The 17,381-nt window shown below is 55.4% G+C and overlaps 1 protein-coding gene across 9 annotated transcripts in view; it reads left to right on the top strand.

Annotated features, from left to right (window-relative positions):
* ATP2B2 (ATPase plasma membrane Ca2+ transporting 2) overlaps nt 1–17,381 on the top strand; it is a 373,064-nt gene that overhangs the window by 182,798 nt on the left and 172,885 nt on the right. For 6 of the 9 annotated variants that reach the window (XM_027582262.2, XM_027582254.2, XM_027582249.2 and 3 more), the window contains exon 1: nt 15,150–15,293. The exons of 2 other annotated variants lie outside the window; for them this stretch is intronic. The gene's annotated coding sequence lies outside the window, so the exon portion shown is untranslated. Of the gene's footprint in view, nt 1–15,149; nt 15,294–15,612; nt 15,696–17,381 lie in introns of those variants that run through there. One more of the 9 variants, XM_027582252.2, reaches the window with a different exon arrangement.

The following is a 17,381-nucleotide window of genomic DNA, read 5'->3' as shown; positions in this document are numbered from 1 at the left end:
CAGGTGCAGGAAGGAAACCCACTACGCTGGGGCCTGTAGGGCTGGGGGCCCATAGAGGGACAGGCTATACATTTGGGGTGTGTGTCCCCTTGAAGTTTGGCTGGCAAGGGTCTCAAGATAGGACTTGCCTATGTCTGGCTGATGTCCCCTTCCCCTACGTGCAGTGCAGGCCCTGTTCCAGGGAACTGGGAGCCAGGTTTGCCCCACTACTAGTTGGGAAAATGCTGCTTTCATGCCTGGGGGAGCTAGCCAGCCATCTGCAAGGGACTTGGAGAGCTTATCTGCAGTAATTTAGCCTCAGTGCTGCCCTCTGAACCCTTGGTGATATACCACCTACAGAAGTCACATAGTTTGGTCCAACACAAGTCAAAATGTCAAGGCCACAGTCTCTAAGCTCACTCTTGCCCGGCCCCACCCCCAGCCTCCTTCTCTTGATCTGCATTTATTTAGGATTTCTCTTTACCCACCTGCTATGGGCAGCAAAGGGTTTGTCCATCCTCCATTACCTGCCAAGCCTGGGAGTCTGAGCTTAAAACTAGCCCCCACTGCACCCCCACCCGTTACCACCTGCTCTCGTGCTGGCTCCCATGCCCAGCCTCTCCCTCTGGGCCCCCGCGCTAATTACAGGCTTCCCTAAATCATTGGAAGGAAAAGCTAATTAAATCAGGGTCGGCCGTCCATTTTCTGGCAAAGGACAAGCAGCCCAACACCTTTCTTCCACTCCAGGATCCTGAAACCATGGCTTGCAGCTTCATTTGAGTTTGAGAACAGGTTTTTATCTCTTAGGGCTGATTTTTCAGAAGAGCAGCAAGATGGGACATTTCCTCAACCGCTCCTTTGCACCATGTCAGAGTGACCATATGGGATCAGGTTGGGGGCCTGGAAAACTGAGGCGTGCCCAGATCTGCAAGCTGGGGAGGAATGTGTGAGGAGACAGAGTAGGTGACAGCTTCTCCTTGGAAACTCCCCAGCGCGCCTATGCACCACACCCACCGTTTCGGATAGTGTGGCATGAGCTAAAAGCCCTGCCTTCAATCCCAGGCCTGCCACTTGCTAGACAAGTGTCCCCGGGCCGCATTCTCCCCCTCTTGGTGCCTGAGTAATAATAGCGCCTACCTCACAGAGTTGCTGAGAGTTAAATGAGATAACATCTAAATCAGCCAGGGTGGAACCCATGTTTGGGGAATGCACAAGTGACTACAAAGTACCACATACAGAGTGAAGTTCCCCCAAGCAATGTTAATTCTCTTGTCCTTCTTGGAATCCCCGTGTGTTTGTTACTATAAACCCTCATGGGACCCATTTGCCTAAAACCTGTAGGTGAATAAATTTATTGTGTGTTTTCCCCCTTTGCGATGCAAGGGCCAAAGAAGTCACAGGTGGGTGGGGTTAGGGGGCGTGGAAACTGAGGGCTCCCTTCCCACACCCCCCCCAACTTGCCCCCAGATGCCAGCCTACTTTTCCTTTTTTCTGGGCCTCAGAGTCACGCGACATAAAGAGGGGTGCCTTGACAGAAGTCCCAGCTGTGATTCTCAGCCCCTTCCTGCTCTGTTCCCTCCTGAGCCATGTCCTCACCAACTTCCTCGAAGGGGGCAATGTCTGAGGCCAGCACGTGGCTGTCCCGGCCACTTTACTGCAGAGAAGGGGTGACATGCTCAACTAAGTAAGGAGATCCCCAAAGCAGGGAACCAGTGGGGGTGAGTCCACTGTACAGATGAGGACCCACTCTGTAAGCCAAGTCTGCAGTCTGCTTTGAATCCCAGCTAGCTGTGTGGCCTCCAACAAATCACCCAACTTTTCTGTGCCTCAGTTTCCTCCCCTGCAAAATGGCCATGAGAAAAATAGTATGTCCCTCAGAGGATTGTTAAAGAATTAAATGAATTCCTAGGGGGCAAGCGCTTAGAAGATGGCCTGGTCTATAGTCGGCACTCCACAAGCATTAGTCATTCCTGGTGTTTCAGAACCAGGCTCTCAGTGACTCCTCATCACAGCCAGCCCAGCCCGGTGGCCTGATGCCTTCCCTCTTACAGATAAAGTCTGGGGAGGAGAAGCCACTGGGTAGCTGTCACCTGGAGCGAAATCCCTGCCCCACTCCTCTCTCAAAGAGAAGAGCCTGACAGTGCCTCTCAGGGCAAGGAGGGCTCAGGGCAGGGCGGGGGTAGCTCTGAAGGCCCAGGCCTCCCTCAGAGGCTCAAGCGGAGTCGGGAGGTGGCTATAAATATGAGAGGCGAGGGGCTTTCTAACTAGGCCAGGAATGTGTGTTAGTCATTGAGGTCAGAGCAGGCCGCAGAAGCTCTTGGCTGGGAAGAGAGTATATCCAGGAGTGAGCTCCCCCAGGCTCAGGGGAAGCCAGAGAGCTGAGGCCGAGAAGGAGGGTGATGAGCAGTGCTCAGCTAGGGCCATGCTGGCGCCCCAAGACCTTGGTCAGAGGAGCGGCGGCCAACCCCCAGGAAGGTCCCTCCTGCCCCTTCTAATCTCTGAGAAGTCCTACTGCAACCCAGATCCAGTCAGCCACCTACAGCTACCCTCGGGCTGAGGCCAAGCTGTGGCTCCCAAAGGGCACACTCAGGCCGCCATTCCGGGGAGTGAACAAATGCATCCTTTCTATTTTAATAGCTGTGTACTTATTTTAATGTGTTAGGAGAAAAATACAACTGGCAAAGCAAATCCGTGATCTCGTGGCTATAAATGCTTAAGATAAATACCAAGTAGGTGTATACATTTTTTTAAGAGGGAGTTGGATTTTTTTTTTAAATGTATACTCGGGGAACTGAACCACCATTCCTTAGGTTTGGGGGATTCTGGCCCACAAGCAAAATGCTAATTTCCTTGCCGTGGGGTTCCAGCTATCTTCTGTGCCTCCCGCCCCACACCCCAGCCCTGCCTTGCCCCGACACCCCTGCCCTTGCTCCTGGCCCCTGCTGCAGTCTCACTGTTCCCACTCCCGGGATGCTTTTCCCCTCCACCTTTCCACTGCAAGCACCAGGTGAACCGAGCTCCTCACTGGTGCCTCCACAGGGCCATACAGAGGCCTCCTTCTGCTCCTCGTCCTACCCCCCCCCCCGCCCCGGGCTGCTCCAGGCCCTTGTCCCTCTGCCGCCATCCCCACACTGTGTGACATCCCAGCGGTGGTGCTGGCACCACCGCTCCCTCGGCGCTGGGGAAAGCAGGCTTTGGCTGTCTGTCTGCCTCCCTGCACTTCCCGGCTCTGTACCTGGGGCTGAGCACATGGCCAGGAGGCAGACACCCGGTCACTTTCTGGAGCCACCCTTGCATGGTGTCGGCTGGCACACATGCAGCCTCGCTCCTGGGGCTCTGCCCTCCCTCATCTGTTAGGTGGGGATGCCAAGTTCCCTTTCCCCGGGTGGGTGTGTGGAGTCAGTGAGTTTATTTCACCTAAAGCTACCTGAAGGCACGTGCCTGGCATGTCATCAGGACTCCACAGGTCCTGGCTCTGGTCATTGGAATCAGCAAGGCTATTATCATTATCAGGGGCCATTGGATATTCAGTGAGTCCCCAGCGGTGCAGAGTGGAGGGGAGGAAATGAGACTAGAGCACCTTTGCATTTAGGATCAAGAGAAAGTTCTCAGCGCCTACTTACTCCGCCCCTCTCATTTTGAATATGGGGAAACTGAGGCCCACACTGCAGCCCTGGAACCAGGGCCTGGGACTCCTGCCCTTCAATCTACCATTGTTCCACCACCACTGTCCTCCCCAGGCTGGGGGAAGAGGTGACCGTCCAGGACTCACCTACCCAGAGAGACAGGCAGGTCTATCCGAGCTTCCCCCCGCCCATCTTTGGCATGGGCCAGAGAGAGCTGGTGAGGAATTCCAGGGGCTGGGGTCAGCAGAAGAGTTCTCACTTCCCCAAGTCAGTGACTCAAAAGCTTCATTCAAAAGCTTCATTCTTTGTAGATTCCTCCGACAGGTAGGATCAGACATGAACTTTGTCATTTGTTATTTTTAGCCAAGCAGGCAAGAATGATAAAAACCTGTATGGGAGCTGACTATAAATAATATCGCTATGGCATTAAACACACACACACACACACACACGCACACGCACACGCGCACACACACACACACAGTGCTAAAACCTGTCGATCTAAACAAGCATTGCCCTGCAAAATAGAATAACAGCCTGAGCACGGCACTCTGCAGTCAAGCCGCCGATCCCACAAAAGCTATTGCTTGCGCTCACCACTCAGTTCCCTGGGGCAAGACACCTTTCTTGTCCCCATTCTTCAGATGAGGAAATAAGGAATGAGATTGGCCAGTGAGGCCACTGGCTCTGCACCTGATGGATGGCAGCAACCTGACATCTATCACTGTCCCTATTGTAGAGTGTCTGAGAGGCGAAGCCGCTTTGCCCAGGGCCACACGGGGAGAGACGGGGAGAGGAGCAGGCCCAGGGCGGCCTCGGGTCACCTGTCTCCAATGCAGGAGTCTGCCGGCTGCTAGCAGTCCTGTGGGGCTGGAAGGAGAGGTGGGCGTGGACAGATCAGAGGAGTGGGCACTGGCATTGTAGACCCCTCGGGATGGGAGTTTGAGTGAGAAGGTGGCAGCTGGGGCACTGGGGGTGGAGAGGAGGCAGTCCGGGAAGGGCTCAGCACTGAGAGTGGCAAGAGGGACAGGGAAAGAGAAGGGAATTGGTCGACCGTGGTCTAGGGCAGGGCCACACCAAGCTCACCTCGTCTGACACTGAAATGCCTTTGGGCAGGGTGGCCATCCTGGCAAACCCACGGCAGGAGAATAGGAGAGAAGTCCCAAGAGCAGGTCGCCAGTGCTGGGATGGGCAAGGGCAGTTGGAGGAGTGGGCTAAAGGACACCAGAGCAGAAATGCGTCCCCAGGACTTAAAGGAAACAGACTCCAGACAGCAGTGTTGAGCCCCTGCCCAGGGCTCCGTGGTGTGCTGGTGAGCATTTCATGACCAGCTCTCAGGGAGGTAGGTGCCCTGCTTTGTAGCATTTGCCAGGTCCTGTGGTGGAAATGCTCCCACCCCTGGCAAATCACGGCTGCCAGTATGACCTCACTTATATGCACTGTTGGCTCTCAGGAGCCAGGACGGGCAACTCCAGAACACCACCACAACGAAGCCACCCAGAGTGAGATGCCTATGTCCTGCTTGCTTCAAGGAGGAGAGGACAGGCTTGGGGGCCATTTTAAGCTACTATTAACTGTGCCTGTAACACACCAGAGGCAGCATCTCCGTTAGTTCTCAGGACCATTCTCTGAGGTAAACATTATCGTTAGCTTACTGATGAAGAAACTGAGGCTCCAAGAGGTAAGGTGACTTGCCCAAGGTAACACAGCCGGTAAGTGGCAGCTCCTGAATTTGAAGCCAGATGTGTGTGAGTTCAGAGTCCACACCCCAGCCATATACCTCCCAGCCTCCAGCCAGGGTAGTTCTAGGACCGGAGCTGGGGCTGGATCTTCAGGAAGGGGTTCATGGGTGGGTTCCTCCATGGGGCTGGAGCTGAGAGGCCTGACTGAGTCCCAGAGGAAATGGCCACCACCCTTGAGAGAAGTCCTGAGAGGTTTGAGACAACCCCCACATGGGGAGGGCACAGAGCAGAAGCACCACCTTCCCCACACGCTAGGGCAGAGGTACCACCTGGCACCCCACAGGGCTTTCCCAACATTCCCTCCGTCCTTCCCTTGTTTGCAACTGAGTCTCCTCCTCCAAAGCCCAGTTCCAGGAAACAGTCCCCACACTGCCAGGCACGTAGTAGGTGCTCAATTAATGCTGAAGAAATGAACCTTCATATTCTCTCTCATTTGTTGGAAATCAAAGACCAGATCAATTATATTATTATTATTCCCACTTCACAGATATAGAAACTGAGGTAGGTTCTAATTGGCAAAATGACTAGCTCTAGGCCATGCAACAGTAAATGGCAGAGCCAGGGTTCAATCCCCTATCTCTGTGACCCCTAAGCACTCTACTCTGTTCTACAGTGCTGTGTGCCCCAGAAAGAAATAGCACCTTGTATCTGAAAAGCTCCTTACGCTTTGTCAAGACCCTTCCATTTCCCTCTTGTACTTCACTGTTGCACGTTGGCCTGAGGGTATCAGTGCAGGGAGCCTGGGGGAAAGGAAGGAGGGCTGGAGAGAGCGGAACTCCTCCCTGGCCCATGGCAGTTAGCCTCACCTCCAGGGGCAACCTCTCGGTGGCCTTGTAGTGAGAGAGTTGGCCCAGCCTAAAGGACAGCCCCGTCCACAGAGGGCCTATGGGATGGGCCACCCCGGCCTGGAAACCCCCACTGATGCAGGGTCTCCTTGGAGGGTGGCGTGGCCCCTGTGCCGGGACTCTTTGGAGCCATATCTTATTAAGACAGGTTTCGAGCAAGGTGGCCCCACAAGGTGACAGGAGTGGGGCAGGGGGCAGGGGTTCTGATGGGGTGAAGGGGCTGCCCTGGAGCCACCGCGGGCCTCCCAGCTCTGGCTTTGCTGCGGGTCTCAGCATCCCCATCTACAAAATGGAAGGATAGGGCTGATGGAGGGGCATGGCAGCACCCCTAGCCCCAGTGGACCATGATTCCACATAAACCAGCTTCATAGGCAGATCCCAAAGGGAATTTTCTCTGGGGAGAAAGTGGGACACCCCCACAGGAATGCCTTTGAAGGCCTCTGAGGCAGCATCGGCACTGCCCATGTTCCGAGGGCAGAAAGCTCCGTCCTCGGCCCAGCTCCAGCTCCATATCCCACAAGCTCCCTCCGGCCACTTGCTGGACTCCCTGGCGGGGCCCAGGCATTCCCCATACTTACAGCAGGGTAGGGAAGAAGGGCTGTGCCCAGATCCCCACACCCCTGCCGGCTGGACAACTTCGTTCCAGCTGTATGGCCTCTCTGGGCCTCCGTTTCACCATCTGTAAAATGGGGATGGCAATAACTCCTTAAAGGGTAGAAATTAATAAGCCATGACATGAAAAGTTCTCAGAGCACACAGGACCTGGCATGTGATGATCGTCCAGGCAACGCCACCTCTCGGTACTATTATTTGTAACGCGGACCAATACCATCTCTTCTGCCCAGTGGCTCTCAAGGGGAGCTACCCCTGTGGCAGCCTAGGGTCCTGGAGGGAGCACTGGATTGAGAGTCCTAAACCCACAGCTGTCTCTCAATCACCCCTGACCCTCAGAGGCACGGGCCCTTCGCCTCTCCTGGCCTCAGTGTCGCCTTCTGTCAGGTGGCTCCCCTCAGTTCCCAGCACATTTGAGACTCCATAAATGTCACTGGATGTTCTTCTTGCAGCCATGACCCAGTGCCAGCAGGGCCCTTTCATCCTTGCCGATGTGTCTCCGGCTCAGGGTCTGCCTTAGTCGTGCGTGGTTTGCTGAATGAATGTGCGCGGCAGGTGTGATTTTACCGTGGTGCAGCAGTCTAACGTGGAATTCTATCCCACGGCAGGCGCCTCGCCACGGGCTTCATCGTCCTCATTCTGTTTAATTCTTAAAATGCTCCTAAGGTTCCTCCTGCTCCTGGGAAAAGGACAGAAATCTGGAGGGTGGTCTACAAGTCCCCCACCCCTCTCCTGCCCCTTGCTCACACTCTTCCCCTTGAGGCATTCAGGCCCCCTTTCAGTTGCTGGAGAATTACTGAGCTCTTTCCAGCCTCAGGGCCTTTGCCAGGAACACCACCTCTCCTTCTACCTAGTGAGCGTCTGCTCAGACTTCAGAGCCCAGCTCAGTGATCACCCCCCTTGGGGAAACCTTCTGCAGCTCCCCACTGTGCTCCCCCCAGGGATGGCCGGGTCCTCCTGCGGAATGTGCTCATGGCCTCTGCCCTTCATCTGATACCCCTTTGTCCGTTTGCATGGGTTTGTGCATTCATTTCACATCTGTCTGTGAATCCTCTCGAGAGTGGACACCATGAGCTTTCCAGCTGTATCCTCAGCACCTAGCGCGGAATCTGGCAAGTGGCAGACCTCAGTGGGTACTTGCTGAACAAATGAGCAGACAGAGAAGCAGGAAGCAGGTGATGCCATGCCGATTGCACAGATGAGAAGCCTGAGGCCAGAGAGATCGAGAGACTTGCCCAAAATCACACAGCCCATCTGGGTGGAGCAGGATTTGAACTAGTCCATGGGTCTCCAGCTCCCAAGCTCTTTGGACCCACCACACTCTCTTGCCACCTTTGGGTGCAGTGGAGGACTGAGCCAGAGAAGCTCCCAGAGGGAGAGGGCTTAAGTGACAGGGCAAGGGCTGCGGTCCCCCTCAGAGCCATGGCTGTTTGGAAACCTCATCAGGGGTGAGCCCACTACCCCGCGGCTCCTCTGTGAGCCTTCCAGGAAAAATCTGCGTTCTAATTCTGCCTCCAGCTATGTAATCCTGGGCTTGTCCCCTCCACTCTCCAGATCTCGGTTTCCTCATCAATAAAACGGGAGCGAGACTGTCCACAAAGCAGGTTCATTGTGTGTGCATAGATGTGTGCATTAGCACACAAGGAAAGCTCTCGGCAGAGATGGCTGATGTGGTCCCCACGACCTCCAGCCCATTCTGAGGACACACTGGCAGCAGGATGGCTGCATTTCAGTCCCTAAGTCCTTATTGGTTCCAAAATCCCAGCAGTGTCCAGCCGTCCAGTCAGTTAGCAGGTGGGCCTCAGCTGGTGGTATTTTCAGTTGTCACACCTCGGCTCCTGTCCTCTCTGGGAACCCTCTTTCCCTGCTGGGCCCTACAGTCTCCTCAGCAGGAGAACATCCAGAGAGATGGCAGGCTGTGGGGCAGACTGTGCTAGGTTTGAATGCTCAGTCCTATACCACACAGCTGTGCTCCCCTAAGCAAGACACTCACCCTCGCTGGGCTTGTTCTTCACCTCTAAATTGAGGGTTGATAACACTGAACTCTGAGGTCGTGATGAGGAGTAAATACAGCTCTGTGTTAGGTGCCAGGCACATAGTAGGCACTCAGCAAGTGACAAATTCCCTTCTGTCTTCTCCTGACAGTCCTGAATACATCATCCCAATTCCTTCTGTTTCCTCCTTCCTTCTCTTCTTTTTCCAGGGAGTCAGCCTTCCAGCAGCAGTGAAAACACATACACACACACAAATGTTCACTAGGAACCCCAGCACAGTACCTCACATTCAGTGAGAGCAAAGTAAATATTTATAGACTGAATAATCCAAAGAAATGAATTACTAATGGTAAAATGTCAGGCTATAGGTAGCTGGGAGGGAGCATTTAGGGATAGGGCCTCCTCCCTGGGTGCTCAATTCACCTTGAATTCAGCCCTGGGCTCAAGCATTCTGGTCCCAGTTGAGATATCACTGAGGGACATGGGAGTGGAGTTCAGGTCTTCCTTTTCCCTTCACAAAGTGGGCATGCAGAGAGAGCCCCATTCATCAACAGGCTCAGGAAATAGCAACTCTTAAAACAGGACCTCCAGCAAGTGCAAAGAATATTTCCAGAGCCACAGAGAGATGCAAATACCAGTTCAAAACCACCAGGGGAATTGCTTTTTCATTCAACAACCTGCACTCATCAGTTCAATCAATATTTATTGAGATTCTGTGCCTGGTGCTGAGGATGCAACAAGCAAATGAGATCCATTCCCTATCCCCAAGGATTCTCCCAGCCTGATGGACGTGACAGATGCACATAGAAAGGTTAATAGCAACAAACTCTTCTTGGGGGTTGGAGATGATGGAGGGGAAATCAGTGAAGGCTTCAGAGAAGAGGGGTTGCTGGAGCTGAGCCTTGAAGGATGAGTAGGAGTTCTCCAGGCAGAAAAGTGGGAAGGGAAGGCATCCCAGGCAGAGTGGATGGTGCATGCAAAGACACAGAGGCATGGAAATGCAAGAGTGTGTGTGAGGAGCAGGAGAGGCTTAGTGTGGGGAAAGTAGAGGGAGGATAATGGGAGGGGTCTGGAAGAGTCATCTGGCCCTCATGAGCCATGGAAGGAGTTTGGGTTTTATGCTGAGAGCATGGGGAAGCCAAAAAGGGGTTAGAGGAGTTGAGAAAGCTCCCTAAGGTGCAGGGCATGGGTGACCGGCGGGAGGATAGCAGGCTAAGAAGCAGGGAGACCAAGGTGAGGAGGCAGGATTGACAGATGGGAGTGGGCAGCGTGTTTGCATGTGCATTAACCAAAGGGATAGCGTGGATGAGACCATGTTTCCCAGGCCTGGAAAAGGCAACCTCCCCCAGGGAGTCCTCCCAGAATACTTCTTGATTCCCCAGGCTCTGTGTTCTTCCAGGAGAGAAAATACCAGCTTCCTAATTGGCCCCTCTGGCCTAACAGAGGGGCAGCAGAGTCAACCACCACCACAGACCTGCCCTGCCCTACTGGAAGGCTAGGGTAGGCCTTCTGCGCTCAGGTTTTCTGACCTGTGGGAAATGAAGTCCCACGGCTCCCTGGACCTAGGTTCACACCCACCTCCCTTGGGGGCCCCGGGGCTCAGTGTGGGGCCTCACGCAGTCCTGGTTTCAAGGCCCAGTTCCCCTACTCACTGTATGACCTGGGGCAACATCATTTCACCTCTCCATACTTCACTTTCCTCATCAGTAAAATGAGAAAGAAAAATAGGACCTACCTCCCAGGCTGTTGCTCATACGGTGAGATGCACAGTAGGATGTTGATAGGAATGGCGGCCGAAGTTAGACATCAGGCTGGCCCCCTCCTCACTGAAGGAACAAGAACCAGTGGAAGCAGCCAGGAACTGGGGGCTGGGTTTGCGTGTCAGCAGCCTGCCCTGGACTGTCAAGGTCTTAAAGGTCAGCCCTGCCTGGGCTCCACAGGGGTGGGGATCTGAGAACCATCATCCAGCAGGATGAGGGGCTAGAAGAGACCCACCCCCCCAACATTTCCCAGGGGCCTTCTGGAGAATCTCACCCTCTGTGTTTATCCTATTAATACCAGCTGCCATTCTCCTTTAGTCTGTGACCCTGCCAAAATAGGCATTATTGTCCCCATTTTGCAGATGAGAAAACCCAGGGAAGTTGGGTCATTTTCCCAAGTACTGCCGGGAAATGAAAGAGCAGGGATTTGACCCCAGTTCTGTCTGACCGGCCATAAAACAGCCCAAGGTTGGGCTGAGGAAGTTTGGGACCTTGGTGGAATGGCTGTAGGGCCGTAAGAGGGCTGGGAGACTTGGGACAAGCTGGGCTGCCTGGTCCCCAGACACACATTCTATGGCCCCTCAAGGTCATGGTCCCTGAAGAGCCTGAGTCATGTGCTTCAAATTTGAGGATCTTTAGGCAGGGACAGAGGGAAAGGTCTAAAGCTCAAGTGGGTCAGATCTGGGCTCAGAGCTCGACCTTGGCCCTCACTGACTCTGTGCCTCCTAAGCAAGTCACTAAGTTCTCTCTCATTTTGTCTTCTATAAAATGGGAAGAAGCCCAATCTCTCCAAGGGTGATTTGTGAAGGTCAGACAAGGCAGGGAGATAAGGGGCCTTTGGAAATGCCTTCTCAGCCTCTGAGGGATCCAGCCAGCGGCTCTTTGTGATAGCAGTTAACCTGCCCCAGGACCCCTGCCCAGGTGTCAGAAGACCCTGAGCTGGGCAAGGCAAGGGCAAATATAGCCCTCATTCCCCTCTTCCCTTCAAGAGGGGAAGCAAAAGAGAACCTGTGTCTCCCAGAGAGGACACAGCTGGCCTCTGACTGCATTTGACTCTGCCTCCCTCAGACCCGTCTGGACCTACCTCCTCTGTCTCATTTAGGCAAATTGCCTTCATCAGATGACCTCATCCCCACCCTTGTCCCTAGCTAGACTAACCCTCTACTCCCATTCCTCTCTGGTCCTGGGATTTGTTCCCCCAAACATGGTCTGGACAACTAAAAATTGTTTGAAAAACAGACTTGGCTGGCTCTCCCCTCACCCCTGCCCTATTTCTCATACCTTCCCCCAACCCTGACCCTCAATCCATGTTCACCATAAGCCAAATCATGCTGGAGGCAGAAGCTATCAGTAATCCTGCTGGCCTGCCTCCTGCCTCTTTCCCCTCTTCCCCGTGGTTCACCCTGACTTGTCGTTTCCAACCTTCCCAGAGTTTCAACACTAGCACCATTGTTTGTCAGATTTCACAACACCTCTGCCTGCCCAGTACCCCCTGCCCCCCAACATATCCTGGAAAGACAGGCCAGATGCCCTAGGTATGTCTGCTGCAGGAAGGGAAGGTACAGGGGGGCAGGGCAGGGGACGAATGTCTGTGGTCAGATGACTTTGGGCAAGCCACTTACATCCTTTCTTGAGGCCTTAGTTTGCTCACCTGTAAAATGGGAGAATTGGATAGGAGTCCTTGAAGGTCCTTCTGGTTCTGGCATTTGATAAATCAAAATCACACAGCAGCAGATTCCTTCAGGCCTTTATTGGGGCACCTACCATGTGCTGGGAGCTGGGGCTCTGGAGACATGGCTGATGTGGTCACTGCTCCGTGAGGGAGACAGATGTGTAGACCATCACAATACAGTGTGGTCAGAGCCAGGTCAGACACACGAATTGATTCTCTTGGTGGAATCAAGAAGGACTACCTGAGAAAGCAGAGTTTGAGCTGGACTTTGAAGGATGAATAGGAGTTCATGGGCCAAACATAATGAAAAACTTTCAGAGTATGCTGGTCAACATCTGGGCTGCCTCAGAAATTAGGGATTATCCTATCATTGGGCTGTGGATGCAGAGGCTGAAGTACAACAGGACCTGAAATGCCAAGGAGACAGGAGCGTAGCCAGGTGTCAGTTCTAGTCTTAGATTCCGGGAACCAAAATGCATGAGCTCCCAAGAGTTTGGTGTTTGCTGGTGAAGGCCCAGCCCACCCCAAACAGGGACCAGCGAGCAGGCAGGACTCCGAACTTCCAAGCGGACGAGTGTTGGGACTCCCAACTGGCCCACACCATGCTGGCCTTCACAGGGAGGGAGCCATGGGCTTCCAGTCCTCAGACTTAGGTCACGGGTTTGACTGACCCCCTCCTGCCTTGAGAAACTGTGTCCTGGTCGCCACACACAAATTCCTCAGTGTCATTCAGGTGCTCATGGAAGTCATTCTAGCGGTAGGATCAAACAACTCACTGTTTCGCAGTGGCCTTTGCAAACTGTGAAGTGTGCAGGACACAGAAAGGATTAGTACTGTGGAAATGGTGGCTCATAACCGACCCCTTGTGGGGCTGTTTGTTTTGTAATGGGGAAAAGCAGTTTGCCACCCCCCTCCCTGCCCCCAATGTCACAGAAATGACGGTGGGATTCCTGGCACAGGCAATGTTTGCTCCAACCATGTGAGCTGTAATGGCTTTTCACCCTCTTGTGCCCACCCTCACCCTGGCCATCTCAGAATGCTTTTCTGTGACCCTGTGTTGGGGGACAGGGGCTGCCTCTAGGCCCTGGGGAAGGGATGGGTAAGCCTGGCTTGGGTCCTCCTGCGGTGGGGTCTAACTTAGAAGTCTGCCTGGAGGGGGACCAGTGGAGTCCCCCATCTACACCCCCAAGAAGGGGCCAACGTGGCAGCTCCCTGTCCCGGGCTTTTGGCGAGGGTGGGGCGCAAGAGCCTCTCTGAGCTGTGTCCTGGGCTGCTCTGTAGGAACCCCAGCCAAGAGTCTTCCCTGCCTGGCACCGTGGAGCCCAGGGCCACCCAGCACTCAGCATCCTTAGCTTCTCAGCAGCCTCCCTGCATCTCACTCTGCCTGGCCCAGGAGCAGAAGGGGACCCCTTGGTGGGCTTAAGGGACTAAAGAGCAAGGGGTAGCAACATGGCCCGGTTGACGGAGGCCCTGCCGCTGGTGCTCACTCCCAGCTCTCCGCCTCCCGCGGCCCCTCTGCCCGGCCAGGTTCTGATTTTGGTGCAGTGCAGACTTTCAGCTTAACGAGACAAATTGATATTCTGTGCCAGCCCAGGGATGGAGAGGCAGCTCGGGACGCTCAGGCTCAGGCGGGCAGCTCAGAACTGGGCAGGGGGTGGGGACAGGGGAAGGAGGCAGCTCCCATCTGGAGCTGCCTTCTGGGGCCACCCCCAACCCTGACCCTCCCCCAGCACGTGCCGTCACCACGCTGACAGGTACCCTAAGACAGCGGTCCTGAAGGTCCTTCTACCTTCTTCGGTGTGCTCCTCCCAAGCAGGGCACCCCTCCTAGAGGGGGCAGGGCAGTGAAGAGGGAGGCTTCAGAATCCAGGAGAAGCCCCTTCACCTGCTGTAACCTCCTAACCTTGCTCCTAGGTCTGTCCTCCCACCAGTCTGGATTTAAAGGGGCAGCAGGTCTGGACTTAAACGGGTAGCAGACAAGGCAGGAAGAAGTGGGTAATTGGCTGGGAGGATTGCATTCCCGCAGACTCTCCCCCCGGGGGGGGGTCCCTGGAATCTCTGGACATGGTCAGTGCCCCGCAACATGATCAGCCCCCCAACTCCTCGCAGATGTCCCTGTAGATGATGTGGATACAGGAGACATATGCAGACACCCCTGCCAGTGGGCATCTGTGAGCAGATAAACAGCCTCTTGAGGGGGTCTTCTGTGGGAACGACAGCCACCAGGCAGGTGGGGGTACCCCAGGGTGGGACTGCTGGGCTGTCCGGGTAGTGTTTAGATGGCAGTAGGGAGCTCTGTGCGGGCTCTGCTCTGTTGGACCAGCAACCACAGATGTGTTTCGCCTGTGTTGAGTCCATCACTCCCCCATGTGACCTTTGCCCCCCCCAGGTCTGCGGGTGTCCTGACCAAAAAGAGGAGAAAACCAGAGCCCCCTGCACAGCTGAAGGAGTCCCCCATAAAGTAGAGGATGACTTGGGGCCATTTGAGCAAAATCTTCCACTCTCCCTATTACTCTCCCCACACCACCACCAGTAGCAGGACGCCCTCCGATCCGGCTCAGCCCCAACCCTACCCTCACCATGCCCTTGACATTCCCTCCCACTTCGGGGGAGCGGGCATATTCCTGGGACTCTGCCAGCTTCAGTTCCTCATGATCCCACGGGAGGAATTAAAACCGCAAACAACACCGTGGTGGTTCGGTCCACACACCCCCGCCCCCACTCTCCTCCCCCGGTCCCCCCACCAGAACAAGCCCTCCCCGAGTCCCGAGTCCCTCCCTCGTCCTCCGTCCTCCGCCCCCTCCCCCAGCCCCCGGCAGCGCAGCGGCTGGAGCGGCCTCTGCCTCCCCCGAGATTGCATTTTGCCAACGAGATGCTCTCCTAGAAGCCGGCGCCGGCGCCTCCACCCCCCCCCGCCCCCCCACCTCCTCGGGCAGGATGGTACAGTCTGCAGAGGGACCCGGGCACGCTGGCTGGGCTCAGCGGCGGCACCAGCTGCCGCACCGCGATTACGGGGCTGCCCGCCTGGAAACCGTGCCGGATTTGTGGTGATTTTCGTAGCCAAGTAAGTACCGGCATCCCCCAGCATGAGAAAATAAAAAATAAAAAGCGCCCCACTCCGCTCTCCCCTTCCTCCCTCACCCATTTTATTTTGTTTCATTTCATTTGATTTTTTTCAGTGCTGATGGTGGTGGCGGCAGCGTGGAAGGTGGGGGGGGGGGGGGGGGAAGCCGGGCTTGTTTATCTGGCAGCAGCTGAGGCTGCATTGGGAGCCGCCGCCGAAGGAGACACTACTGCGAGGGTCCGAGGGTCCGTGTGCTGGGCGGTAGGACTGGGGTACTGGGGACTTGAACAGGGGGGCCTTGGACAGGCGATGCCCAAGGTCTCAGGTAGATGCCGGCAGCCTCTGCTCAGCAAATGCCCCTGGCTGGATGTTATGCAAGGACCAGCAAGCCGGGAGCAAGGGGTAAGGTTCTCTTCCCTCTGAGCTTCGTCCCAGGGAGACGCAGAGGACTAGAGGGTGCCTCCTGCCCGGCCCCCACTGGGTTCCAGGAAAGAGGCATAGGGAGGCTCCCACAGAGGGTCTCCATGGCAGGTGGGCGGCTGTGTGCCAGGACCACCAGGTCAGGCCAGCCAACCCAAGGCATGTGGTGTCAGGGATGAGTCCCCAGGTCCCCAAGATGGCCAGAAGGGGGGCAGGAGTGGGATGGCCAGGCCATTTTGCAGCAGTCATGCTGGGTGGTGGAGTTGGCACCTTCAGCCCGAAAGCCCAGTTCCTGGGCCAGTTGGGGTGGCCTCTGGCTGAGATCTAGGTACCTGGGGCTCCTCCCTGCCCCCTGCAGGGTCAGGATTGGGAAACCCATCAGCGGGTCTCTGCACTCCCCCTGGGTAGGCCGCTACAGGCAGCCACCCTTTCTAGCCAAGTGGCCTTTCCATGGCTGTCCTCTGTTCACCTAGGTTGTATGGGGAGGGGTCTCTGTGGCTGGCCTGCCCCAGTCAGGGAAGTGCCCCCAGGGGTCTTGCCCCCCACACACACACACACACAGAGGCCCCAGCCAGGCTCGACCTTCAGAAGGGTAAGCTAGTAGGCAAGTTCAGCCAGCAGAGGGTCTTGGTGTGACGCTGAGTGCCCCTCGCCCAGCACAGAGTGGGCTCCCCTCCTTGCCTGCATTGCTCTCCAGATCGCTGGGAGGAGGCAGAGCTGACGTTTGGGGCATTTCCAGGAGCTGCAGGCGCCATCCGGAGAAATTCTCCTTTGACGTGTGCAGTAGGAGGGGGCTTGGAGCGCAGGCCCCAGGGGCCTCCGCCTATTAACTTCGTTGAAGGGGCAGTTGCAGGGAGGGGCTACCACAGCTCTGGGGGAGGCCTGTAGGGGGAGTCCAGGAGAGATGCAAATGGCCCATGTTATTTAGCTATCTTTGTACCCCCAGTCCCATTCTCATCAGGGCATATACACAGCCACAGATCTGCACAGATGCACATACACAAATATAGTACACGTAGTAGTGTATTGTATATGTTCAAATCATATAAACATACAGTTCCTGTGCCCAGAGACACACCTCAGCACATGTGAATACAACTCATATCCCTGAATATGACCTGCTTACCTGCAAACTACAGCACGCACATGACTGCATCATGCACACACACAGACCTGTGAACGTGGCATACCCACACATGCCTGTAGTTCTAACATAGGAATGCAGTAGGCTGCATAGGGGCTAACTGGCCTGCACACGGTGCCCAGCAGCAGCCACAAATGTGGCATGTGACCATGTGCAGGCTGGCCCCCGTGTGAAAAAGAGAAGCACACATATGTGGCGTCCCGAATGCCATCTGCATGCCTGTCCATGCGTGAGCAGGCACCCGGCATGCTGGAATGTGCCCACAGGTGAATGAATGTAGGCTGCATATGTACAAAGACGGCCCAGGCACACAGATGCAGCTCTTCTGCGGATGCTGCCTGCACACATCCACCCCTCAGCTTCCAGGCATCTTCCATGGGAGTGAAGGTGCCTCTGTGGCACTGGGGAGAGGCTTGCCCCTCAGGGGACTACCTGTGAGGACAGAGGGACACCGGCCAGTCAAGGGCCAGCCCAGATTCCCAGGGAGCTGTGATTGGGCTCAGCAAAGGCCACCTTGGGTTCTT

This window comes from Zalophus californianus, chromosome 1 (genome assembly GCF_009762305.2).
Source record: "Zalophus californianus isolate mZalCal1 chromosome 1, mZalCal1.pri.v2, whole genome shotgun sequence".
Classification (NCBI taxonomy): domain Eukaryota; kingdom Metazoa; phylum Chordata; class Mammalia; order Carnivora; family Otariidae; genus Zalophus; species Zalophus californianus.
This window is presented reverse-complemented; position numbering and strand designations above follow the sequence as displayed.